This window comes from Furipterus horrens, unplaced genomic scaffold, assembly GCF_987537825.1.
Source record: "Furipterus horrens unplaced genomic scaffold, mFurHor1.1.pri manual_scaffold_5, whole genome shotgun sequence".
In the NCBI taxonomy this organism is placed as follows: domain Eukaryota; kingdom Metazoa; phylum Chordata; class Mammalia; order Chiroptera; family Furipteridae; genus Furipterus; species Furipterus horrens.
Genome location: NW_028327175.1, coordinates 62,133,638 through 62,153,548, shown reverse-complemented (window position 1 = coordinate 62,153,548; position 19,911 = coordinate 62,133,638). Strand labels below are relative to the sequence as shown.

General features: G+C 38.6%; 1 long non-coding RNA gene across 4 annotated transcripts in view; it reads left to right on the top strand.

Annotated features, from left to right (window-relative positions):
- Positions 1-19,911, top strand: part of LOC150008709 (uncharacterized) — a 196,563-nt gene that overhangs the window by 14,455 nt on the left and 162,197 nt on the right. For all 4 annotated transcript variants that reach the window (XR_016511334.1, XR_016511335.1, XR_016511337.1 and 1 more), the window contains exons 3-4: positions 18,228-18,348; positions 19,365-19,445. This is a non-coding gene — a long non-coding RNA (uncharacterized LOC150008709). The remainder of the gene's footprint in view (positions 1-18,227; positions 18,349-19,364; positions 19,446-19,911) is intronic.

The window sequence follows — 19,911 nt, the reverse complement described above, 5'->3', positions numbered from 1 at the left end:
CCTACCAGTTATGCTTCTTAATCTCTGTACTTTTTACCCCATTCTCTCCCTTCCCTCTCCCCACCGATACCCTTCCAAATGATCTCCCTATCTATGATTCTGTTCCTGTTATATATTTTGCTTAATTTTCTTTTTTCTTTTTTTTAGATTCAGTTGTTGAAAATTGAGTTTATTGTCATTTTAATGTTCATAGTTTTGATCTTCATTTTCTTAAATAAGATCCTTTAACATTTTATATAACATGGTTTGGTGATGATGAACTCTTTCAGCTTTACCTTGTCTGGGAAGCACTTTATCTGCCCTTCCATTCTAAACGACAGCTTTGCTGGATAGAGTACCGTAATCTTGGTTGTAGGTCCTGGCTCTTCATCACTTTGAATACTTTTTGCTAGTTCCTTCTTGCCTGCAAAATTTCTTTTGAGAAATCAGCTGATTGTCTTATAGGAACCCCCTTGTAGGTAACTCTCTGTTTTTCTCTTGCTGCTTTTAAGATTCTCTCCCTATCTTTAACCTTTGCCATTTTATAATAATTATGATATGTCTTGGTGTGGTTCTCTTTGGGTCCAACTGTTTGGAACTCTCTGTGCTTCCTGGACTTGTATGTCTAGTTCCTTTGCCAAATTAGGGAAGTTTTCTTTCATTATTTTTTAATAAATTTCCAATTTTTTACTCTTCGTCTTCTTCTGGCATCTCTATGATTCAGATGTTGGTACATTTGGAGATGTCCCAGACTCTTCTTATTCTCTCCTTGTTTTTTTGAATTCTTTTTTCTTCTTGCTGTTTTGGTTGACTGCTTATTTCTTATGTTCCAAATCATTGATTTGAACCCCAGTTTCCCTCTCTCTACAATTGGTTCCCTGTGGATTTTTCTTTATTTCACTTAGTTAACCTTCATTTATTCCCTTATGCTTTTGCTGCACTCAATGAGTTCTTTGATCATCTTGATTACCAGTGTTTTGAAATCTGCACCTGATAGGTTGGTTATCTTCATTTTGTTTAGTCTTTTTCTGGGGTTTTGTTCTGTTCTTTCATTTGGGCCATATTTCTTTGTCTCCTCAATTTGGTAGCCTCCCTGAGTTTGCTTCTGCGTATTAGGTAGAGCGGCTTTGACTCCCTGTCTTGGCACAGCTGTTACATTGCATTGGTTGGAGCCTTAGGTAATCTCCAGGTTGGGGCAAACTGCTTCACCACTTTGTAGACCTATATGTGGGGAAGGGTCAGAGAGGGGACAATGCCACTACCTGGCTGCTGACTCAGCACTCTCCCTGTTTCCAGTCACTTCACCCACTTTTGGTATGCAGCTGCTGCCTCTCTAGCTATTGCCCTGGTGGTTCCCAGAGTGGGTGGGTTTGCATATGTTCTAGGACCCTAGAGGCCCTTTAAATAGACTCTCCTGAGAGACCAGCAGTTTCTTCCACTACCCCAGCCCCCACTTGTTTTTACAGCCGTAAGTTATGACAATTTATTTTCCTTGCGCTGGAATCCTGGGCTGCACTATCTGGCCAGGTGCTGGGATCGCTGGATCCATCACATGTGAATGTGGGACCACTGGCTATGCCTGCCCCTTCCACTTCACTGCCCCCACACTACGTGCCTCCCCTTGGCTGGGCGCCTCGTCTCTGCCCCTCCTACCTGTCTGGATGAATGTGGTTTCTTTAAATCCTTGGTTGTTGTACTTCTATATAGTTCAATATTCTGGCAGTTCTGGATGATTTTTTGTTTTGAGGTTAGTTGTGATCCTTCTTATAGTTGCACAAGGAGGTGAAGTGTGTCTTCCTACACCTCCATCTTGACTGGAAGTTCATTTTGTGTATTTTCTCTAAGTCTTTTTTCCTTCAAGCATTTATGTTTTTATATATTTATAAAAATTGTAGATACCACTTCGAGTTCTGATTTTTTTTCAGTTGACATAGTACAATGAAATTTTCCTATGTAATTATATTATTATTGAAGTCATTTATATTGACTATGAAGTGTTTTAACATATATAGTTTAATAATCATTCTACCATTGGCAAGTTAGTGTTTTAATTTTCCATTATAAATAAAATTATGATGAATAACATTTAAAATAAATCTTTAATCATCCCTCTAGTTATTTTCTTGTGATATATTATTAGAATAGAAATTACTTGGCTTGAGAATATAGACTATTTTTGAAGGTTCTTGATATCGATTGCTGAATTGTTTTCCAGAAAGATTCTTCCAGTTTATACTGGTGCTGTTTTAAAAGATTTCTCTGTAGAGGCAGCATTCTAATTCATGTTACATGAGCAAATAAAACCGAATAACAGTCTTTTCCTTGTGTTTTGAAAGCAGTGGTAGCATTTTGCATATACTTAGTTTCTCAGAAGTATTTTCCCAAGTGCAGATGTGAAATAGACTGGTTATACAAATCTATTTGTTTCCCTTCTATGGTGTTGAAAATTATATTGATTTAATGATCTCAAGTTATACTTTTTATGCAATTAGTTGTGTAGTAAAAACTAATATTGTCATGTGCTAATGTCTTTTTTCCTCTATTGTGCTATGGTAGCAGTCCATGCAATATCAGCAAGTTTATGCTTTTCCTGTGCTGCGCTGAAAGGAAAAAGGAACATCTGTTTCCATTACATATCTGCATCATAATGATAACAATTAAATAGCTATTATGGTATTATACAATAAATACATTTTGCTGAATGACCTATACTTTCTTGTTTGAAAATTTCAGAGGTTTCTGAGACACTTAGGTTTTACAGGTAGTTTTATGTAGAGGTTTTAGAAAAGCCTTTGTTTTCTTTAGGTAAATCATTGCAGTTTCTTTTTGTCTTGGTAAAAACAAACAAACAAAGAACCCTGATGAATGAATGCTAGTCTCTCAGATATGAATTGAATATATTTCTCTTAGGCATATGTTTAGAGTACAGATTATTGGTATTTTGCTCAATAGCTTTAAGTGGATTAATCATGGTACTAAGAATACAGTTCATTTTGTGTTTTGTGCTATTTTGTGTACTGTTTATATTTTACAAAGCTGGAAGATTGTTGAGATGTGTGTGTGTGTGTGTGTGTGCGTGTTTGTGTGTGTATTTATAGTCTATTGCACTCTTTTTTCTTATATTAGGGGGACATAATAATATTTACCTTTTAAACTCAGCAGGAGAATGTTTGAAACCACATACTATCTCCATTGACCTTTAAAATTCCAGAGAAATATTTTGGTGGTTACTTAAAAAATGATTATAAAGTATTTCAAACAAAAAATCATATATATATGTAATATATGTGTATATATATATATATATAACTCCATGTACTCCAAACTGGGTTTGAGAAATAGAATGTTTTCTGCAGAGTCTGTGGTTCCCTTTTGTATTTTCTGGATTTTCCTGGAAAGAATGATAGTTTGGGTATAATGGATTTTTTTATTTAAAGAAAAAAAAAGCTTTATTTTTTCTCTCTCTTTTTAAAAAGTATATTTTATTGATTATGTTGTTACAGTAGTCCCAATTTTTTCCCCTTTGCTTCCCTCTGCCCAGTACCCCCCTTCCGTCCAGCAATCCCACCCCCCTTAGTTCATGTCCATGGGTCATGCATATAAGTTCTTCAGCTTCACCCTTTCCTATATTACTCTTAACATCCCCCTGTCTATTTTGTACCAACTGATTATGCTTCTTAGTCCCTGTCCATTTCCCCATTTCTCCCCCTTCCCCCTCCCAGCTGATAACCCTCCAAATGATCCCCATACCTATGATTCTGTTCCTATTCTGGTTTGCTTAGTTGGATTTCATTTTCATTTTTTAGATTCAGTTGTTGATAGTTGTGAGTTTGTTGTCATTTTAGTGTTCATAGTTTTGATCTTCTTTTTCTTAAGTAAGTCCCTTTGACATTTCATATAATAATGGCTTGGTGATGATTAACTCCATTAACTTTACCTTGTCTGGGAAGCACTTTAACTGCCCTTCCATTCCAAATGATAGTTTTGCTGGATAGAGTAATCCTGGCTGTAAGTTGCCTTTCATCACATTGAATACTGCTTGCCAGTCCCTTCCTGCCTGCAAAGTGTCTCTGAGAAATCAGATGATAGTCCTATAGGCACCCCCCTGTAGGGAAATCTCCGCCTCTCTCTTGCTGCCCCCAAGACACTCTTTATCTTTCACCTTTGGCATCTCAGTCATGATGTGTCCTGGTGTGGTCCCCTCTGGGTCCAGCTCTCCCAGGACCCTCTGTGCTTCCCAGACCTGTATGTCGATCTCCTTCACAAAATTTGGGAAGTTTTCCTCATTTTTTTCAATTCTTGCTTCCTCATTCTGCCTTGGTTGACTTTTTTTTTCCTTATGTTCCAAATCATTGATTTGACCCCTGTTTCCTTCCCTTCACCATTGATTTTGTGTGGATTTTCCTTTGTTTCACTTAGCATAGCCTTCACTTTTTTTCTTATGCATTTGCCATACTCAAGCATATCTGTCAAGCCTGTGAGCATCTTTATCACCAGTGTTTTGAATTCTGCATCTGTTAGGTTGTCTGACTCCTCATCTGTTAGGTTGCCTATCTCCTCGTTGCTTAATACTTCCACTGGAACCTTGATCTATTCCCCTTTTGGGCCATACTTCTCTGTCTCCTCATTCTGACAGGCTCCTGTGTTTGTTTGCCTCCATGTCCTAGGTAGAGCTGTTGCTCCTGTTACATTGTAAGGGGGGGAGCCTTAGGGATTTGTCAGTACAGGGCAACCTGTTTGACCACGTTGTGGCACTGTATGTGGGGGAGGGGTCTGAGAAGGAACAATGCCGCCTGCCCAGCACTTGCTCCTTTTCCCGGCACTTCTTTCACTTTTGTATGGGACTGGTGCTTCTCTAGCTGTTGCCCTGGCTGTCGTTCCCAGAGTGGTTGGGTCTGCAGACATTCTAGGACTGTGGGGATCCTTTAAACAAGTGGACTCTGCTGAGAGACTGGCAGTTTCTGCCTCCACCCCAACCCCCACTGGTTTGCAGAGTCAGAAGCAATGAGGCTTGATTTTCCCCGGTGCTGGGACTGTGAGCTGTGCGGTCTGCTGAGGAGCTGGGGTGCTGGGACTGTGAGCTGCGTGGTCTGGTGAGGAGCTGGGGTGCCGGGACTGTGAGCTGCGTGGTCTGGTGAGGAGCTGGGGTGCCAGGACTGTGAGCTGCGTGGTCTGGTGAGGAGCTGGGGTGCCGGGACTGTGAGCTGCGTGGTCTGGTGAGGAGCTGGGGTGCCGGGACTGTGAGCTGCGTGGTCTGGTGAGGAGCTGGGGTGCTGGGACTGTGAGCTGCGTGGTCTGGTGAGGAGCTGGGGTGCTGGGACTGTGAGCTGCGTGGTCTGGTGAGGAGCTGGGGTGCTGGGACTGTGAGCTGCGTGGTCTGGTGAGGAGCTGATGTGCTGGGACTGTGAGCTGCGTGGTCTGGTGAGGAGCTGGGAACGCTCCCCAGGTGTCCCTCCTGACTTCTTAAAATGTGTGACTGCACTTTCCACCAGCCCACTGCTGCTGCTGCTGCCGCCACCACACCGTGTCCTCTCTGCCCAGGCTCTGCCCTTTCTACCTCTCTGGATGAGTATTTCTTCTTTATATCCTTGTTTGCTAGACTTCCATGTAGTTTGATTTTCTGGAACTTCTGGTTGTTTCTAGTTTTGAAGTAGTTGTATTCCTTCTTAGTTGTGGAGGGAAATGTAGCTTGTCTGTCTATGCCTCCATCTTGGCCAGAAGTTCCAAAAATGCTTTATTCATTATGCTGTTACAGTTGTCCCAATTTCTTTTCCCTTCATTCCCCTCCACCCAGTGACCCCCCTCCATTCAGTTGTCCCCTACTTAGTCCATACCTATTGGTTGTGCATATAGTTCTTCTCAACATCTTCCTATCTACTCCACTCCCCTCATACTATGCTTCTTAATTCCTGTACCATCTCATTCCCTTTCCCCTCTTCCACCTCCATGCTGACCTGCCCTGATATATTCCCCATATCTATAATTCTTTTTCCCACTCTTGTTGCCTACTTAGTTTGCCTTTGTTTCGATTCCCTACCTTCCGTTGTTGGTTATTGTGATACAGTTTTCAATTTAATGCTCATAGTTTTGATCCTCTTTCTCCTAAACAAGTCCCTTTAACATTTCATATAACAGTGGTTTGGATCTCATGAACACCTTCGGTTTTACTTTTTCCTGGAAGTAGTTTCTCTGGCCTTCTATTCTGTATGACAGCTTCGCTGGATAGAGTAATCGTGGTTGTAGGTTTTTGCTTTTCATTACTTTGAATACTGTATTTCTTGCCAGTCCCTTCTTGCCTGCAGAGTCTCCTTTGAGAAATCAGCTGATAGTATTATTGGGACCCCTTTATACATAATTCTCTTCTTCTCTCTTGCTGCTTTTAAGATTCTCTTTTTATCCTTAATTTTTTTTTAAGTGAAAAGAAAAAGAATTGTTTATTTGCACATAGTTCTGCCTCCCCCTCCCAGAACTGGCCAGTCTTAGGAAAGTCAGAAACACCGTTTCCCTACTTCCTAGGCACAGTTCAGCTTTACCAGTAGCTGCCAATTGCTCAGTTCTGATTGGGGAGGTTCTTTCGGCGCCTTGGTGCACTCCAGCTCTCAATGCAGAACCGCCTGGATTCTCAGCCTCCTTGTAAACTGCCGCCTTCCTGAAAACCACGTGGATCTCCTCTCCTTCTCAAAACCGCATGGTGAGAGCCTCTTAAAGCAGCCTGGAGAGCTCCCTCCTCCAAGCCAGCTGGAAGGAGCGCTCGAGAGCACGAGAGCACGAGAGCCTATCCTTAATTTTTGACATTTTGCCTATAATGTGTCTTGGTGTGGTTCTCCCTGGGTCCAGTTTTTTTGGAACTCTCTGTGCTTCCTGGACCTGTAATTTTATTTCTTTCTCCAAGTTAGGGAAGTTCTGCTTCATTATTTTTTCACATAATTTTTTAATTTATAGTTCTTCTTCACCTTCTGGCAACCCTATGATTCAGTTGTTGGCCCGCTTATAGCTGTCCCATAGGTTTCTGAGCCGCTCCTCATTTTCCTCACTTTTTGTTTCCTCTTTCTGCACTGGTTGACTGTTTGTTCCTTCCCTATGTTCCAACTTGTTGATTTGATCCCTGTTTTTCTCTCCCTCACCACTTGTTTCATATGTGTTTTCATTCATTTCAGCAGGACTAGCTTTCATTCCTTCCCTGTCTTGTTTAAGATCTGCTGTTAAGTCTGTAAGCTTTCTTATAACCAGAGCTCTGAACTGTGCCTCAGAAAGATTATCTATCTGCTGGTCTGATAGATCATATATTTGTTGTCTGGTCAGCTGTGTGATTGGGATCTCTATCATGATCCCTGCCATGCTGAAAGTTTCGTGTTTACCTTTGCTTTCTGGGCAGGGCTGTCACACCTGCTATACTATAGTGGGCGGAGCCCCATGCACTTGTCACAACCAAGCGACCCTTCTCACCACACTGGCAGTTTGTGTGGGGGTGGGGGTCCAAGATGGATTCCTGCCATTCACTCTCTGCTGAGAGACTAGGAGCCTCCTCCTCCATCCCCACGCCCTCCAGCCCTCACAGTCCGAGGCAATGGGGGGTCTGCCTTCCCCGGCGTTGGAATTGCGAACTGATAGGTTTGTTCTGCATCCGGGGGTGCTCCCAGGCGCTTCTCGCCTCCCCTTAAATACAGGTGTCTGTGCTTACCACAGTCCTGCTGCCATCATCGCTGCTGCCACCGTTCAGCGCAGCTTGACCTCTCCACCCCAGCTTCACCCCTCCTACCTGTCCAGATGAGCACCACTTGTTTATAACTTTATACATTGGACTTCCATGTAGCTTTATTTTTTGAACTCCTGGTTATTTCTGGTTTTGTGGTAGTTGTAGTCCTTCTTATTTTTGGAGGGAGATGGAGCGTGTCAGTCTAGGCCTCCATCCTGGCTGGAAATCCTCTCTGGGGCTTTCTTTAGACACCTTGACTTACAGTTAATTTTATGATCTTTTCATGGTAACTGGACCAGGAAAATAAGGGATAACACAGATATAAGTGTCTCTTTATCTGTATGTGTAACTAAATTCCAATATATTCTGACAGTGAGGATTTTAACAAATTCTTTCTTTTTCAATATGGCTTATTCTGTGGTCAAATAATAAACCACTTTCTATTTGAAAATGAATTTGTTTTTTGTTTCTATTTAGCAGCCAAATTACCAGTGCACTGAAGTGAAACTAACACAAATAGAATAATGTGGAAGCACATTTTTAAAATCTCTTTTGAGAAAATCCCCATTCTAAAAATGGCAGCTTAGAATAACATGCATGTAAGTTCTCTTTCAGGTTTTCACTCTAACAGGTTTAATTCATTCTTAGTTGAGATGAGTAAGCTTGACTCATAATATTCACACAGTACCATGCCTCTTCTATGAAAAAATAGCGCTATAACTAGAGGTGGAGATATGTATCTTATTGTAAAACCATCTTTTCCAAAATCTGTTGCTTCAACACCAGCAAGTTGGTTTAACAAATTATTTACTTCCTTCTGTAAATACATACTTGGAAACTTGTAATAGTAGGATCATTTTTCTTCTTTTAGTGCAGATGAAGCTACTAATAGTAGGTTTGTCGATGTATAAATATTCTCAGGGTAGTTGTGTTTTAACAAGAAAACCAGATAACATTTTTTTTTTCTGAGTATTTTAGGTCAATTATCATATGTGTTCAGCAGATTCTAGCAGGAAAATTTCCCTAGCATTCTGAGGTTTGAGAGGAGAGACCCAATGTAATCAGATACCAGCATTCAGGTACCCCTTATATTTAGCCTAAACTATTGGCTTATTTGCTCATACTCACTAAATGTGGTTTCTTTCATTTCTATTACTTTTTTTATCTGGTGGGAAAGCAGGGTGTGTGTGGTGTAAATATTTCAAAAAGTAATTCTTGTCTAGTTGAAAGTTCTGGTGAACATCTGTAATATGTAATATAAGGAATTTTCTGCGCTGGTTAATTTTCCCCATGTTGCTCTAGCAAGTTTGTGAAATTCAAGAGAAAAGGTGTGGGTAAAGGAAACTAGTCCCTGACTAACCTGTTTTCTCCCTGATCACAATATGAATCTGTATGATGGTGGTGAGAATATGGAATCTTAATCACCAAATCAGCAATGCCAAAACCAGAAAGATCCCAATGAGACACACGAGTCTATAGTCATATGTAGTCCATGTGTTACCTTGCTCTCTTACTATAATAGCTTTCTATAGAAAGGTTGTGTGGTATTTACAGACATAACAGAATATGGTAAAAAGTAACACTTTTGTCCTATAGAATACCAGGATTATAGGTCCTTAAATGTCTGTACTGTTTCTACTAAGTTCTTAATGACTTCATTTTAGACCAAACTGAGATTATTTCAAAACTAACATTGGCTGTGTATTTTCTATTGACAACCAATGCATAGTCTCCAGCTGCGACTTCAGAATTTGTCTTTGGGTAAGAGGCATAGAATTTTCCTCTATTTTTTTTTTTTCAGATTTAATGTGTTTTATTGATTAAAATATTACATTTGTGCCAATTTCCCTTCCCTCTGCTCCCCTCCACCCGGTGGCCCCCCTTCCTCCAGTTGTCCCCCCCTTTTAGATTATGTCCATTAGTTGTGCATACAGTTCCTCCCAACCTCTCTCCGTCTATTCCATTCCCTCCTACCATGATCCCCAATTCCTATATCATCTCCCTCCCTCTCCCCACTCCCCCTCCCTGTTGACCTCCCCCCAATATGCTTCCCGTACCCACAGTTCCTTTTCCACTCTCGTTGCCTGTTTAGTTTGCCTTTGTTTCATCTCCCTAGCTTCTGTTTTTTAAACCAGTCCCTTTAACATCTCATATAACAGTGGTTTGGATCTAATGAACTCTTTCAGTTTTATTTTGTCCTGGAAACACTTTCTCTGTCCTTCTATTCTGAATGACAATTTCGCTGGATAGAGTATTCGTGGTTGTAGGTTTTGGATTTTCATTACTTTGAATATTTCTTGCCAGTCCCTTCTTGCCTGTAGGGTTTCCCTTGAGAAGTCAGCTGATAGTCTAATTGGGACCCCTTTGTACATAATTCTTTTCTTCTCTCTTGCTGCTTTTAAGATTCTCTCTTTATCTTTAATTTTTGACATTTTGATTATAATGTGTCTTGGTGTGGTTCTCCCTGGGTCCAGTCTCTTGGGAACTCTCCTTGCTTCCTGGACCTGCAAGTCTATTCCCTTCCCCAAGTCTGGGAAGTTCTCCTTTATTATATTTTCACTCAATTTTTCAAGTTCTAGTTCATCTTCCTCACTCTCTGGCAAACCAATGATTCTTATGTTGGGCCTTTTATAGCTGTCCCAGAGGTTTCTGATCCTCTGATTGTTGCTTCCCATTTCCTCTCTCTGCATTGGTTGACTGCTTGTTCCTTCTCCATATTCCAGTTTGTTGAAATGAACTCTGGATTTTTTTTCCTCACCATCTGTCTCGTATGCAGTTTTGTTCCTTTCGTTATGAATGTTTTTCGCTTCTTTCTTATCTTTTTCCTGCTCTTTTGTGAATTCTGTAAGCCACCTGGTAACAATGGCCCAGAACTGAGCCTCTGACAGGTTTCTTATCTGTTCATCTGTCAGGTTCTCTATCTGTTGCCTGGTGAGCTGCCCCACTGGGATTTCTATAGTTGTCTGCCTCATTTTGACAGATGCGTTTTGTTTTCTTGGGCCGGCTGTAGGGTGCAGTGCCTGTGTACGCGTCACAAGTCAGCGACCGGCGCCTGCCTGTCTGCGACCTATTTCGCAGCCCTGTGGTGCTTTCTTTGGGGGCAGGGGTCCAAGATGGATTCACACAGTTATTCAGCTAGGAGACCGGGATCCTTCCTCCCGCCCCCCTGGGCCTCACTGTTCAAGGCGATGCGGTGGCTGCTCTCCCCAGCGCTGGGGTCGCGCACTGCCAGGGGCCCGACTGCAGCCGGGATTTCTTGCCGCCCCACCGCGGTCTCAGGTGTGATCGCAAACAGCGCTGCCCTCTTTAACTCTTACCTGCCCAAATGGCACCGCTGGTTTATAACTTCATATGTTGGGCTTCCGTGTAGTTTTATTTTCTGGAATTTCTAGTTATCCTTTGTTTTGAAGTAGTTGTATTCCTCTCTAGTTGTAGAGGGAGACCTAGCGTGTCTGTCTAAGTCTCCATCTTGGCCGGAAGTCGAATTTTCCTCTATTAATGTTAGATTTGAACTTTGTAAAATTTTGTTCATGGACTGTTTTGAATTCCCAGCTCACTAGGATTATTTTCCGTAATTCTTAGAATAATTATGTTACTGCTGTTCTTATTGTTTTTGAGGTATAGATAGTTACACCTATTTATTGAGTTCTTGTCATGATTAAGTATCTGAAGTAGATAAAGGCACAGTCCCTGCCCTTAGGGGATAATAATTGGTACATTTTTGCCAATAATTTAATAGATTATATTTTCTTAATGTAACATCTTTTGTTATTTATTAAGGTTAATAAATTAGGACTTTAAGACAAAAAGAAAATATATTTAGCTTTTGTTGCTGTTCTTTACCTTAAAAATTTTTTTAGAATTATAATTTGGGGGTCAGTCAAAATTATACATTATTTTTAATAAGTATTTTGAATAAGCAGAATATGGCATTTTCTAATTTTAAACCAGTTTAAAAAAAAGCTAACAATTTTTCTTAATACTATAAAGTATTTTCTTTATACATGCCAATCTAATTATTTCTCTGTAAAAAAAATAATTGCATAACTATGTTTTTAGAAAACTAGCCTATATGTTGCTTATTTCTCAAGAAGATGGTTCATTTTATAAAATATATTTTATTGATTATGCTATTACAGTTGTCCCAATTTTCCCCCTTTGCCCCCCTCCTCTGCGCAGTACCCCCTTTCCTTCAGCAATCCCTCCTCTTAGTTCATGTCCATAGGTCATGCATGTTAAGTTCTTCAGCTTATCCATTCCCCTTACTATTCTTAACATCCCCCTGTCTATTTTGTACCTACCAATTATGTTTCTTAATCCCTCCACCTTTTCCCCCATCCCCTTCCCAGTTGAAGACCCTCCAGATGATCTCCATATCTATGATTCTGTTCCTGTTCTGCTTCTTTTTGTTTTGTTTTTTAGATTCAGTTGTTGATAGTTGTGTTTGTTGCTGTTTTAATGTTCATAGTTTTGATCTTCTTTTTTAAAAATATGTCCCTTTAACATTTCATGTAATTATGGCTTGGTGATGATGAACTCTTTAGCTGTACCTTGTCTGGGAAGCACTTTATCTGCCTTTCCATTCTAAATGACAGCTTTGCTGGGTAGAGTAATCTTGGTTGTAGGTCCTTGCTTTTCATCACTTTAAATACTTCTTGCTAGTCCCTTTTTGCCTGCAAAATTTCTTCTGAGAAATCAGCTCATAGTCTAATGGGAACTCTTTTGTATCTAACTCTCTGCTTTTCTGTTACTGCTTTTAAGATTCTCTCTTTATCTTGGTGTGGTCTTTTTTGGGCCAAACTTGTTTGGGACCTTCTGTGCTTCCTGGACTTGTATGTCTATTTCCTTTGCCAAATTAGGGAAGTTTTTCTTCATTATTTTTTCAAATAAACTTTCAATTTCTTGCTCTTTCTCTTCTCTTCCTGACATCCCTATGATTTGGAAGTTGATATGTTTGGAGATGTCCCCAGAGACTCCTTATACTAACCTCGTTTTTTGGAATTCTTTTTTCTTCTTGCTGTTCTGGTTGACTGTTTATTTCTTCCTTATGCTCCAAATCATTGATTTGAATCCCAGCTTCATCCCCTCCACTGTTAGTTCCCTGTAGATTTTTATTTCACTTAATGTAAACTTCATTTCTTCCTGGGTCTTTTTTATGTTGTTGCTGTACTCAGTGAGTTCTTTGAGTGTCCTGATTATTACCAGTGTTTTGAACTCTGCATCTGATAGTTTGGTTATCTCCATTTCATTTAATTTTTTTTCTGGGATTTTGTTCTGTTTTTATTAGGACTATAATTATTTGTCTCTTCAATTTGACAGCTGCCCTGTGTTTGTTTCTGTGTATTAGGTAGAGCTGCTTTGACTCCCTGTCTTATTAGTGTGGCCTATTGTAGAAAAGGCACCTGTAAATTGTGTGGGGGCACAGCCTTAGGTAATTTTCAGAGTCAGGCAACCCACTTCACCACTTTTGTGGTTCTGTGTATTCACCACTTTTGTGGTTCTGTGTAGGGGGAGAGTTAGGAGAGGGACAATGCCACTGCCTGACTTCTGGAGGTTTGTCCAGCACTTGCTCTATTTCTAGTCACTTTACTTACTCCCCATATGCAACTGGTGACCTTCTCTTCCAGCTGTTGCCCTGGTGCTGAATTCCAGAGGAGTTGGGTCTGTGTATGTGTTATGTCCATGTAGGCCCTTTAAGCAGAGTCTCCTGAAAATCAGGCAATTTCTTTTGCCACCCCAACCCCCACTGGTTTTTATAGCTAGAATTTATTGGGATTTATTTTCCTGGTGCTGCAACCCTGGGCTGTGCAGTCTGGCCTAGGTCTGGGATGGCTTGCTCTTAAGGTATCCCTCCAATTTTTATTCACCACATGTGAATGTGGGACTACCCTTTCCATTGCCACCTCTCCATGCCGTACTACATCTCTGCACCTCTTCACATCTCCACGTCTTTGCCCCACTTACTCATTTGGATGAATGTAAGCCTCTTTAAATCCTTGGTTGTCAGAATTTCATACAGCTCAATTTTCTGATGGTTCTGTATGTTGTTTTGTTGTCTAGTTGTAATTTTTTTCTGTGGTTGCATGAGGAGGTGAAGTGTGTTTACCTACACCTCCATCTTTACTGGAAGTATCATTAAAAAAAAAAACTACTAACAAAGTCTGTTTAATTTAAAGTTAGGAATTATACTAAGTATGAAGGCAAAACATATTTTTATAAATATTTAGAAAAAGTCCTATGATTGGTCTTGACCCCACATTATTTTGATGCTAATATTATTGAATTTAATATAGCATTAGACATGTTTTTATAGTTCACCAAAGTTTATTAAAATATTCCTTTTTTAAAAATAATTTATTTATTTATTTATTTATTTTGAGAGAGAGGGGAAAGGAGAAAGAGAGGGAGAGAAACATCACTGTGTGGTTGCCTCTCACTCGTGCCCCTAACTGGGGATCTGACGTGCAACCTAGTCATGTGCCCTGACTGGAAATCGAATCAGTGACACTTGGCTTGCAGGCCGATGCTCAGTCCACTGAGCCACAGCAGCCAGGGCTTAAAATATTCTAAGAATAAATACTATTTCGCTCTCTCACAAGAATTAAGTTGTTGATATATTTTCCAGCAGATTGGACCAATGTAGATAGCTGTTTAAATAAAAAGGTTAACAAAAATACTACCATTCTCTCTATAATATTTGCAATCTTTTTGGACTTAATTATTTAGTTTCTTCTATTTTATGTGTAGATGTAGATATAAGTTTTAGTTTATAAGTACTATTACAATTAGCAGTTGAAATACAATTTGTATCTTGTGTAGAGTGTTTGCATGATATAAGAAGGTCCTTTAGAATTTTGGTAATCTACTGGGTATTGTATTATTTATACATTTATCAAAGTGAGTATATAAATCCCAAAATACAAGTAAGTTCCTTTTCAATTAGTTACATTTTTGAGATGTATATTTTAAATTAATAAGATTTATATTTAAAAAGAGGCAAAAACCATCAGTATACCTGGTAGAAGTTTACAGTGAATTATGTCATACTGTTAGAGTTAATCTGATGTCAAAGTTGTAAAGGTAGTTTTTTGGGGGGTTGGCTATAGTTTAGTGATCAGAGGAACTGAGGGAGAGGTATTATAAGAGCTTTGATAGCCACCTTCCAGCCGAGGTCTATGACAGAGCCAAAAGTCACCAATATCCTATTTGTATTTCAGTTCCAATGTTAATAAGTTTAAATGTGTTTTGAATTTTGACAAATGGTTTCAAAATTTTGAAAGTCCTCCATTTTATAGTAAGGAACTAGACAATGGCAATACTTTTATTCTCATATAAGCTTGCTTAATTATTGTCCTACCCCAGCAAAGTGTAATAAACCCTTAATTTATAAATTTTACTTTTTTCTTTTTTTTTATTTTTGGGTAAATTTTACTTTTTATCTATTTATTAAAATCCTATTATCATCACTATATGCTAAGACATCTCATATTATTTAATCTATTCATGTAAAATGTAAAATTCCCATTTTACTGATGAAGAATTTGAAGTTCAAACATGGTTAAGGTTTTTGCTCAAGTCACATAGCTGATGAGTAACAACAGAGTAAGGATTTAAATTGAAGTATGTCACTCCAGATCCCATTCTTGATCTATGGTGATTTCATTGCTCCTTATCAAGTAACTCATTATACTGCCTTATAATTTTATTACAGGTCTAGCTTTATTTTCACAGGCACATAAAATTCATAGAGCAACACACTTACAAAAAAAGGAGCATCTACATAATTTCATGTTATTCTCATGTCCCACTATTTATAGGATTATAAATTCTCCAGTGTTTATGTGATGCTATATGTGTAAATGGCACTATATAGGATGAAGGATGAGTCACATCTGAGAGGGATTTTTTTTTTGGCACTAGGTTGGCTTAGCAATTAAATGGTACTTTTGCTACCAGACTGAAAAATTAATTGCAAGAAATTTTATTATTTCTGATTTGCAATCTTTCTTCAGACTGGTTTTGTCTTTAGCAGCTTTCAGGGAAAAAAAATCATGGTTTCCTTTAGTAGGTATATTATTTTGCTAGGGCTGTTGTACCAAAATAACACAAATGGGGTAGTTTGAGCAACAGAAATTCATTGTCTCGCAGTTCTGGAGGGTAGAAGTACAAAATCAGGGTGTTGGCAGGGTTGATTCTTTCTGAGGACTGTGTGTGAGAGGATCTATCCCAAGCCTCTCTCCTAGATTTGGTGGTTTGCTGGCAATCTTTGGTGTTCTGTGGCTTGTAGATGTATCACCCTGATCCCTGCCTTCATCATCATGTGGTGTGCTCCCTGTGTGTATATGTCTCTGTGCTCAAATTTTCCCTATTAATAAAGATATCAGTCATATTGGATTAGAGCCCATCCTAATGACCTCATTTTAATTTGATCATTTGCAAAATCCTAATTCTAAATAAGGTCACATTCACAGGTACTGAGAGGACTTCAGCATCTTTTGGGGGGGATACAATTCAACTCATAATAATAGGCAATTTTTTCTAAGATAATGAATTTGAAAACACTGTAGCAGTGGTTATATACATAATTTTTCAGTTTATCAAATCATTGATATAATTATATGCACATATATCCATAACTGAGTCATGACTGAATAGTACTGATTTTTGTACTAGTATTTTTTTAAAAAGTTCTAGAAAGAACAAACTGGAGAACTATTCAGGAAGGCTTTCAATAAAAGATGATTGGATGTCACATATAATGAATGAGCTATTGGCATTGCATGTACAAGATTGGTATAGCGGATAGTATGATAAAGTTGGGATATAGGTAGGCATTCAGGGCAAGAGGATGTTTCAGAAGCAAAAAGGGCATGAGTTTAGGTCCTGATGAAGGAATTAATATTTTATGTATAATGGGCTATGGTGCTAAAGGAAGGCTTTGGGGCCAATTTATGTTGTCAAGGAATCCTGGCTCTGGTCCTTTAGGGTTAATGCCAGTTTTAGCTAAGTTTCAAGAAACTGATGTAGTATTTATTTTTAATATTATCATGTAGAAAATTTGAAATATATCAGTAACAAGAAGAAAAACATGATCTGTAACCTCACTACCCAAAACTAGTCATTATTAACATTTTGGCATCTTGATGTAATTCCTATGAAACTTCTGCCATGATTTTTCATTGAGATTATGTCACATAAACAGTGTTCTAAAATCTATTAGAGTCTGTATGTTCTCTAACTATATATCTAAATTTGAGATCCACTGGGTAACAGACCTAATGGTCATTAGTGATGAATTGGGTCACTGTAATTATGTAAACCACTAGGTCAAATCAGCTTTGTCTCATGTGATTTTGGTCCTTTGCCTTCAGTCTTGTCTTTCCTATTATCTTTCCCACTGCTGTCAAGATCTTTTTAATGATCATGTGAGTTTCCTGGCTTACCTCCTTTAGTCAGACATTTCTGTGATCTTTCTCATGCCTTTTCCTTCGTACCTGCTACTTTCCCAAAGATTTCTTGAAGTTCTCAGAATATTGTGTACTCTTTTGCACCTGTATAATTTTCACCTCTTACCTCAACTAAGAATGCCCTTTCTGTATTTGTTCCTCTGTTCAGCAGCTACTCATTCTTTAGTACTGATTTCACATTTCCTCTCTAAAGCTTTCGTTCTAAGCCAGTTTTCGCTTCCTTTTAGTATTTTAGGACTTCCTACAAAATCTGGTGTAAACTGATTACAGGGTATTATAGTGGCTAATTTCCATCTTTATCTTTCTTTCTAGATTAAGTTATTTAAGGGCAGGAATCATGTGTTATTTACACTAGTATCCTTTGTACTTAACATGGTACTCAGTAGGTGTTCAAGCAAAGACATTTGCTGAATGAATAATACTAATACTATCCTTTTTTAAGAAATCAGGAATGGTGGCTGTAGCTAAAATGAGTAATAATTTTGAGTGTAACAGGTGAAGGAGTAAGATGACTAGTTAAATTCAATTCATCAAATGTTTGTTAAGCATTTACAACATGTAAGGTGCTCAGCTGGGCATCGTGGAAATTGGAAACCAAAATAAAGAGGAACTTTAAGAGGTTGCAATCTAGTCCTGGCTAGTGTGGCTCAGTTGGTTGGAGTGTCGTCCCATAACTGGAAGGGTGTGGGTTCAATTCCTGGTGAGGGCACATACATGGGTTGCAGGGTTCAGTCCCTGGTCTGGGTGCATATGATTCTTGGTCCAGGTGGGTATGATCCCAGGTCTGGGTGCATTCAAGAGGCAACCGATCAGTGTTTCTCTCTCACATTGATGTTTCTCTCTCTCCCATCCCTTCTCTCTTCCTCTTTCTAAAAGCAATAAAAAATGTTCTTGGTAAGGATAACAAATATAAATAAATAAGAGTTTGCAGTCTAGTGGAGGACTCCCAATTTCAGTAAGTTGGTGTGAGATGATGGTAAGGAATGTAATCAAGAGTTGTTAAAGAGAATGACTCATTTAAATGGAATATTGACTGGAAACATTTGTATAGAGCCTTAAAATTAACCAAGTTTATTTGTTTACAGGTGGCAGTGGCCCTACATCATAGGTTGTAGAGATGTTCTCAACATTTCTATTGAAATTTCCTTATCATCACTTGCAAGAGGAGCTCCAGAACCTCCTCCCTGTGGTAACCACCATGATCTGGTATGATGCCATGCCTTTCCACCTAATCCTTCTTGTCTGGCAGAGGATCTGGGTTAGAATTTATCTGTTTGTTATTGAAAACAACTGTGTAGAACTGAAAGTGGAATGTTTCAATAACATTCATATTGTGATTTCTCTGAGATTGTGTACTACCTGTTCACAGAACCCCCAAACAGTGAGTGCCTTGCTCATAATAGGTACTTAGCATTGTGAGTTTGTTTGAATTGTTTTGTGTATAGTTGTTAACTGCTTCTTATTGATTTTTAATAGATGATAATCTCATTCTTATTCCTTTAAATAATAAAGAAGCACATATAACATTAATTTTACTTATACACGTACTTAAAAACTATGTCTTCAGTAATGATTAACCAACTCCTCAACTCCTATGGAGAGTCAATGGCAACTGATAAAATTTCATATCAGGAATATTTAATTACAAAACCATTGTATGTAGTAACACGAATGAACACTGTAGCTAGTAAAAAAATGTACATTCTAAATAAAAAGTAGATGTATTTTTCAGAATTCTGGGAAATGTCAAAGTATTTTTGCCCGTGGTCATATTACATTTAGTGCTATAGAGAATATTGCTAACATTAACAAAAATATTCTGTAATTTCCTCAGTTATTGCTACTGGTGATGAGGAATGTAAAGTTGGCATGTTTTTGTGTTTTGAGCATTTTCATTATACACTTCTGATTTTACATGTCAGAAGCAATCTCTGTTTTAGTTAAGACAGCTGAGAACATTTTTACTTAGGGATAGAGGTCAGGCTTTGATTGCAGTTTTAGGTCAATATACTTGTATATGGAATACAATGATGTATTTGAGTAAATGCATGTACGATTTTGTGTGTAAGTACTATATAGTATTTATATATTTCTGTGATTTTTGTTTATCAGAACATAGTGGTTGGGGACCAAGGCATAAGTTTAATTTCTATATTGATTATTTAATTTAGTTGTGACTACTGGTAACACTCATCCGGCAGTTATAATCTGTTGTTCACCAGGGAACAGTGGCAAGAGAATTGGCTAGATAAGCAAGTCCATTTCCATTGTGGAAAAACAACTTGAAACTCAACTTGCTGATGGTGAGTCAGTGTAATTTTCATACAGAAAAGATCATGTTAGTATTATTTTATGTTTTCAGTGTTATTAAATGACAGTTTGGTTTAAACTTTTTATGAGGCATTATTAGGATATTGAATCATAATGCTTCATTACTTGAACGTACAGGATCATAGAGAAATCAACATAACAGTGAAAAAAGAATGGAAGTAATAATTTGGTGTTTATGAATATACCTGAAAGTAGTTTGATTAACTTCTCTTTCATTTTAATTCTTATTTCCATATAACACATGCTAGCTATAATTCATAACTTTTATTTGAATGAATATGGGCTAGAACAGAGTTATCTCTTCAATACTTACTTTAAAATATAGTACTAGGCCCTGGCTGGTATGGCTCAGTGGATTGGGCGCTGGCCTGCAAACCAAAGGGTTGCTGGTTCGATTCCCAGTCAGGGCACATGCCTGGGTTGCGGGCTAGGTCCCCA